Here is an 8,233-nt window from a genome sequence, read left to right on the forward strand (position 1 = left end):
TTCCCTGGGGGCTCGCCTGGCGTTTGGGCTCCCTGAGCTGGTCACCTTCCCGCGTCATCTCTGGGGAAGGGAGTGGAGGACATGTGTCTAGACTTGGGGCCTGGCTTTGGGTGGGTGGAGGTCGGGGACTCTCCCGCTGGACCCTGAGCCGTTAGGGAAGCAGAAGTGAAAGTCCCCAGTAAGCCCTTCTCACAGGGGCCTCTGGTGATGGTGATGGGTGCTGGGCAGGGTGGATTTCTGGGGCAGAGGGTGGGAGTGGGAGTGCAGGGTTAGTCCTGCCAGATAAAAGGCAGGATGCCCGGTTAAAACTGGCTTTCAGGCAAAAAATGAATTGCTTTAGTACAAGTATGTCCCAGAGATTGCATGTGATATACTCCTACTAAAATCATTCGTTGTTGACACCTGAAATTCAACTTTAACTGGGAACTCTGCATTTTTATTGGCTAAATCTGGCAACCCTAGGCTGGTCTCAGTCCCTCTACCCCTTTGCCCTCCCTGATGGGCTCACTGACTCCTGGTCCCCCAGGAGCACCCACCCCAAAGTCTTTGTCTGCTTCCCAGTCTCCCCTTCTGTCACACAGTTGGATGACACACATGTGTAACGCCTGCTGTGATAAGAACACAGACACCCAGGGGCGATGTTGATGGTGGGAGACTTAGGCAATGTAAGGGGCATGGGATTTGTGGAGAGAGTCAGTTAAACTCCCCCAGATGTGGACTGTTGTTCCCCTCACCTTGAAATGACTCTCTGTTTTGGTCACGTGGAGACACTGTGTTTGCCTGTATGACCTCCATGCTCTGGAAGCTTGTGTGTGGCAGGTGTCATACTGCATATGGCGGAGGCGGACACACGTAGGTAAATGAGACAGTGTCTGACCTCAAGGGAACCCAGCTTGGTAAACGAAGATCCTTAGAAACAGAAGAGCACTGAAATGTTCATAAATGCCCTGCCCCGCACATGCTGGGACAGATATTCATGCTGGGCCCCGGGGAAAGGGTGGTCACCACTTCCTGGCAAAGTCAAGAGGGGCTTCCCAGAGGAAGTGACACGTAACTATCCCTGTCCTCGAATCCACTCTATTAGTCTGCTCAGGCTGCCATAATAAAAGAGCACAGAGTGAGTGGCTTCAACAACAGAAGTGTATTTCCTCACAGTTCTGGAGGCTACCAGTTCAAGATCAACGCGTCAGCAGGGTTTCTTTCTTCCGAGGCCTCTTTCCTCGGCTTGGAGATGGCCGTCTTCTCTTCCGGTCTTCACCTGGTCTTCCTTGTGTGTATGTGTGTTCTTCACAAGGACACCAGTCGTACTGGACTGGGACTCTGCCCTGTGACCTCATTTCAACTGAATTCCCTCTTTAAAGACTCTATCTACAAATATACATTCTGAGATACTGGGCGTTAAGACTTCAACACATGAACTTGGGGGCAGAGGGAGTGCAATTCAACCCGTAACATTCACCCTCCTATTCACTCTGCTCCCGGGTCCCCGCTGCCCAACCTGGGCTTTCTCTGGGGGAAGCGGTTTCCCTTCTCTCCAGGGGAGCCCTTGCATCCAGGGACATCACACCCTTCCTTCTGTCAAGTTCACAGAGGAAGGGCCTCTCAGAGGGAGGAGTGAGAGGGAGGGAAGGATGCCTGGCTCCTGCTGAGGGCTTGCCCTGAAGGAGCTGAGAACTGAGGTTCCCCACCTCCAAAGCTTAGATGCAGCCTCACCTCTGCCTTGGAGCATCTCCATGCCTCTATGGGGCTAATGGGAATAGGAACCGGGAGAGTGGCAACATCTCAGGCCTTCCATGGGTTTCTCCACACTACTCCATGCTACCCCATCAGACAGAAAAAGGATAGAGGACCGTCTGCTACCCTGGGGCTGAAGGATACCAATCCGTGACTCCCCAGCTCCTCCAGGCCAACCCAGAGGTCTCACACGCCCCACCGACGAATATGGGCCACCCTCAGGGCGAGATACGCCTTCAAAGCTCAGAGCTGATCCCTGAGATGTGGAGGTGAGGAGGTCTCCTGTGCCAGGTGAGGTCAGTTGGGCAGCTTTATATCTATAGCCAAGCGGCCAGGGAGAGGTGGAAACAGAGTGGAGCCAGTAACCCCACTTGTGGACCAAGCCATCCCCTTCTGGAGGCAGCTGCCAAACGGTTCCTGGAGGTGGTCCCGAGCCCATCAGCCCCCCTCCTCTGCTTTCCCGGAAACCCTGAGGGTTCGCTCTCCTCTTCACAGGAAAGGGTCTCCAGGTCACAGGAACTGCCCTTTGTTTACTGTCCACCCTGCTCACCCGAGTCCAATCTTGCGTCCATCCCTACATCCCTCAAACTCTTCTTGTCAGGGTCACCAAAGATCTCAAATGGCTAAAACCCATAGGTAATTTCTATTCTCATCTCATTTGGATGCCGCCTGCTCAGCAGCATTTGGTGTGCTCAGTCACCCCTTCCTTCTTTTTTTCTTTTTATAAATTTATTTATTTATTCATTTATTTATTTTTTGGCTGCACTGGGTCTTCGCTTGCACGCGGGCTTTCTCTAGTTGCGGCGAGCGGGGGCTACTCTTCGTTGCGGTGCACGGGCTTCTCATTGCGGTGGCTTCTCTTGCTGCAGAGCACAGGCGCTAGGCACGTGGGCTTCAGTAGTTGTGGCACGCAGGCTCAGTAGTTGCGGCGCACGGGCTTAGTTGCTCCGTGGCTGTGGGAAGCAGTCAGCCTTGAGAGCAAGCTGCGGACATGCCAGGCATGCCGCCGCCGCTCGAAGGGACTGTGCCTACTTGTTCCCCTCCTTGTTCCATTCCATGGGAGATAAATCACCAGGGCCCAGAGATCAGAAAGAATGTAAAATGAGACGAGCAAAGCTGTCTCCCCCCTGCACGTGCAGGTTATTTTGGATGATTCTGGGTTTATGGGTTTTCTCCCAGGGAAGTTAACCTTGAAGCCGAGACAGTCTGTAGATAACGTAAACCACCACCTGGCAACCTCCCTTTTCCTAGTCTATATAATCTGCAACTGTAGCATAATAAAATTTGCCTTGCAACCATCCGTTGTCTTGGTCCTCTGACCCCATTCGTCGGTGTTACTTCAGTTCCTCACCACTTCCCTTCTGACCCTGGGCGGTGAAATCCTCTTTCTCCTGCTGGCCCGCAGCCCGCGGCACGTGGGATCTTCCCGGACCAGGGCCGGAACCCGTGTCCCCTGCACTGGCAGGCGGATTCTTAACCACTGCGCTACCAGGGAAGCCCCACCCCTTCCTTCTTGAAACACCTGTCTGGCTTCCCCTGTCATCTAGAACTGCCATCTCGAAGGTACCTGCCGGAGTCGGGCTGCCCATAGCGTACAGAGGACACCACTGGTTTTCCTTCGACCTTTCTAGACACTCTTCATCTGTAATGGTTCCGCCTCTGCCCTTGACTCCTAAATCTTAGAATGCATCGGGATCACTCTCCCTAGATGTCCTATTTCATCCATGACTTAAAAAATGCATGCTACATGTGATATTGTGACTTAGTCAGTATATATTTTGGTCTTTGCTCATGGTTTGCTCACAGCGCCCAAAAACCTTGGAGTTTCCTGAGTGATAAGAGCAATGGGAGCATCTTTTGTTCTAATATTGGTCTCTTGTCCTCAGTTCCTGAAAACACTTCAGAGCCAGAAATGAGTGTCTTGCTATTCATAACAAACCCCTTTCCACCACACCTGAGTTTTCGTTAGTGACGTGACTTTTGGAAAGCACATAAGGATGGGGGCTGGTTGCCAGGGGAATGAACCATGTGATTAGAAGGTAGGAAATTTCAGTCCAATCCCTGGCCTCCCAGAAGGGGTGAGGGGCTAGAGGTTGAGTCAGTCGCCCATGGCCAATGATTTAATCAGACATGCCTATGGAATGAAGCTTCCGTAAAAACCAAAAGTATGGGGCTCAGAGAGTTTTCAGGTTGGAGAACATGTGAAGATCTGGGGAGAGTGGTGCACCTGCCCAAAGAGAGGGCATGGAGGCCCCAAGCCCTTTCCCCATACTTTGTTCTATGCAGCATTTCCATCTGGCTGTTCCTGAGTTATATCCTTTTATAATAAGCCAGTAATCTCAGAAGTAGACTGTTTCTCTCAGTTCTGTGTGCCACGCTAGCAAATTAACTGAACCCAAGTAATGGGTCATGAGAACCTCCGATCTATACTCCATCAGTCAGAAGCACAAGTGACAACATGGACTTGTGACTGGCATCTGAAGCGGGGCGGGCGGCAGTCTTATGGGACTGAGCCCTTAACCCGTGGGATCTGACACTATCTCCAGGTAGGTGGTGTCAGAGTTGCGTTGAGTTGTAGGATGCCCAGCTAGTGTGGAGAATTGCCTGGGGGTGTGGGGAGCTTCCCCCCGGGCCCACACTTTGAAATCGGTAAACAGAATTATACTACCAATATCAATTTTTTGATTTTCATATTGTCCTACAGTTGTGTAAGACGTTAACACTGGGGGTAACTGGAATGCATGAGACATCACTGTACATTTCTCTGCAACCTCCTGTGAGTCTCTAGTTTTTTCCAAATGAAGTTAAACTACAAACTAAAATAAATGATAACAAGACACACAACCACAACAATGAAGAAACATGCTGGTGACTCATAAAGTATATATTTCAATCCTTCCCTGTCTACCTGACATGTACTCGGGAATACATAATGGGCATCTCAAACTTAGGATCTAAATTTTCATGCAGCACTCTTATTCCTCATCTCAAACCCTCTCCTTTTCAGTTGTCTAAATGTTATTGTTTTGTGGTACCAACATCTGCCCACATCCTAGCATCATTCTGATGTCTTCCTTTGCCTCAGTCCCTGCAAGACCTGTCAGTTCAACTTTTTAAATATTAAAAAAAAAAAAATCTATCCACTTATGCCCACCCCCACTACCATTCATTACTCTTGTCCACGATTTTGCAATCTCAGCACTATTGACATTCTGAGTCAGATAATTTTGGGGGAGCAGAAGCCGCCCTGAGCTTTGTAGGATGTTGAGCACCATCCCTGGCCTCCACCCACTAGATGCCACTTGCCTCCCTCCCCCCCATCACAGTTGTGACAATTAAAGATGTCTCCAGGGGCTTCCCTGGTGGTGCAGTGGTTGAGAGTCCGCCTGCCGATGCAGGGGACGCGGGTTCGTGCCCCGGTCCGGGAAGATCCCACATGCCACGGAGCAGCTGGGCCCGTGAGCCATGGCTGCTCAGCCTGCGCGTCCGGAGCCTGTGCTCCGCGACGGGAGAGGCCACAACAGTGAGAGGCCCGCGTACCGCAAAAAAACAAAAAAACAAACAAAAAAAAACCTGTTGATGATTCTTCCTGCCTCTTTTTAAAAAAAATTATTGAAGTATATAGTAGACTTACATTGTTATGTTAATTTATGCTGTACAGCAAAGTGAGTCAGTGATACATATACAGACATTCTTTTTCAGCCTCTTTCCCATTCTTTTTCAGACTCTATCCCAGGCTATTGAATACAGTTCCCTGCTTTTACTCTTGCCCCCTCCGTAATGCAGTTTCAACACAACAACCAGAGTTATTTTTAAAATATAGATCAGATCAAGTCACCCTCTTGCCCAAACATTTCAATGGCATCTTACTATATGTAGGAGAAAATCCAGACTCATCACCGTAACCTATAGAACGCGACCTGATGTAACCCCCAATGACCCCTGCAAACTCACTTTGAACCCACTTCCCCTTACTTCTGCATTCCCGCCGGCGATCCCCACTCTGTTTCTCACAAATTCATTTCTGCCTCAAGCACATGACACTAGCTGTTCTCCCTTTCAGGAATGCTCTTCCCGTGGCTGCCCCCCTTTTCACTGTTCTCAGCTCAAAGGCCATCTCTTCGGAAATGCTTTTCCTGACCTTACAACCAACTTGCCCCAACATTTCCCCACCTGTACACTTTTCCAGACTTGGGGTGATTTCTTTGACCTCCTCTGAACCTCCCACCTTTTCTCAGTGTGACCAGAGCACCTCCCCACTTTGCAATTGCCTTCTCATCCAAGCCACCATTCTCCCCGCACCCCCCCAACCCTTGGCCAGACCACAGACAAGGGGCTACTTGAGTCCACGAGAATCTTTATCGGTCATCCTCATATCTGTCTTATCTGCCTAAGAATGTTCAGATTTTTCTCTGAGCCTATTCCTTACGAAAAAAAACTCTACAAGCCTCTGGTTTCCTTCTCTAATTCAACAGATGCTGAACCTGCTTTGTCTGTCCCTGAGGTCACAACGGGGGCAAAGAGAGATATTGAGAGGAAGTGAGATTGGGGGTGGGTGGGTAGGTATGGGGTGGGAGCAGCTGAGGAGGGGGAAGAGAGGTAGGTAGGTAGGTAGTTCAGGATTCCGCCCTAGAAGGGTGCTGGGTGTGGGCCTGAGGACTGGACTCATTAGGAGGGATGAATGAAGGAGATGTAGGGAAGCATTCCAGTGGTGAATGAAGAGTCTGGGTCTGGCTGTAGTTGAGGCCCTGAGGGTGCTAAGGAGCCTTTGTTGGGGGCAAGGGAGTAATCTTAGACACCCCCTGGCTAGCATCTTTGTGTCATTCAGATACACCTGCCCCAGTTCCCGCCCGTAGTGCTTGTGCTGCAGTTCAGAATGCTGCCCCCAGAGGGCGCTCCATTTTCCCCGGCACACACTGACCCTTGAGCCCCAGTCACCAGGATCTCTGCTGTCCAGAGTCCTGAAGAACTGCAGCTCTTTAGGGAATATTTCTCAGGCTCTGGACACATTTGCAAATGTTGCTCATCCAAAAAGGCTGCATTCATTCTCACTGAACCTACAGATAATGATTCTGCTCTTTTCACTGCACCTCAGTACAACTGAGTCTCTGCCGGGGGGAGAGCATATCATATCAAAGCAAACACTAAGTCACCACAACCATCCGCGTCCCTCACTGCAAATCCACCTTTCCTGAAATTTAAAACACCTCAATATCTCTCACAGTGTCATTCTCAAATGACTTCTACCCAGGCACACCAAACATGCGATGTCCTCATAAGAAAATGTTCCTGTGGTGTCTCAGTCTGTTCCGGCTGCTATACTAGACATACCAAATGTAAGACCTGAAACCATAAAACTCTTAGAAGAAAATATAGGCAGTGTGCTCTTTGACATTGGTCTTCACAACACCTTTTTATCTCCTCAGGCAAGGGAGACAAAAGCAAAAATAAATAAATGGAACTACAAAAAATCAAAAAGCTTTTGCACAGTGAAGGAAACCATCAACAAAACAAAAACACAGCCTACTAAATGGGAGAAAATATTTGCAAACAGTATATCCGATAAGGGGTTAATATTCAAAATATACAAAACACTCATGCAACCCAACATCAAAAAAACCAAACAACCTGACTAAAAATGGGCAGGGGACCTGAATAGACATTTTTCCAAAGAAGACAAACAGATGGCCAACAGACACAAGAAAAGATGCTCAATATCGCTAATCTTCAGAGAAATGCACATCAAAACCACAATGAGATACCACCTCACACCTGTCAGAATGGCTATGATAAAAATGATAACAAATAACAAGTGTCGGCGAGGATGTGGATAAAAGGGAACCCTTGTGCACCGTTGCTGGGATTGTAAATTGGTGCAGCCACTATGGAAAACGGTACAGAGGTTCCTCAACAAATTTAAAATAGAATTGCCATATGATCCAGCAATTTCACTTTTGGGTATTTACTCAAAGAAAACAAAAACACTAATTTGAAAAGATATATGGGGGCTTCCCTGGTGGCGCAGTGGTTGAGAACCCACCTGCCAACACAGCGGACACAGGTTCGAGCCCTGGTCTGGGAAGATCGCACATGCCACAGAGCAACTAAGTCTATGCACCACAACTACTGAGCCTGCGCTCTAGAGCCTGCGAGCCACAGCCACTGAGCCCATGGGCCACAACTACTGTAGCCCGCGCACCTAGAGCCCGTGCTCCGCAACAAGAGAAGCCACTGCAATGAGCCCGTGCACTGCAACGAAGAGTAGCCCCCGCTCGCCGCAACCAGAGAAAGCCCATGTACAGCAACGAAGACCCAACACAGCCAAAAATAAATATAAATAGATAAATACATTTATATATATAAAAAAGGGGGGGGCTTCCCTGGTGGCGCAGTGGTTGAGAGTCCACCTGCTGATGCAGGGGACATGGGTTCGTGCCCCGGTCCGGGAGGATCCCACATGCCGCGGAGCGGCTGGGCCCGTGAGCCATGGCCGCTGAGC

This window comes from Lipotes vexillifer, unplaced genomic scaffold, assembly GCF_000442215.2.
Source record: "Lipotes vexillifer unplaced genomic scaffold, Lipotes_vexillifer_v1.1 scaffold802, whole genome shotgun sequence".
Taxonomy (NCBI): Eukaryota; Metazoa; Chordata; class Mammalia; order Artiodactyla; family Lipotidae; genus Lipotes; species Lipotes vexillifer.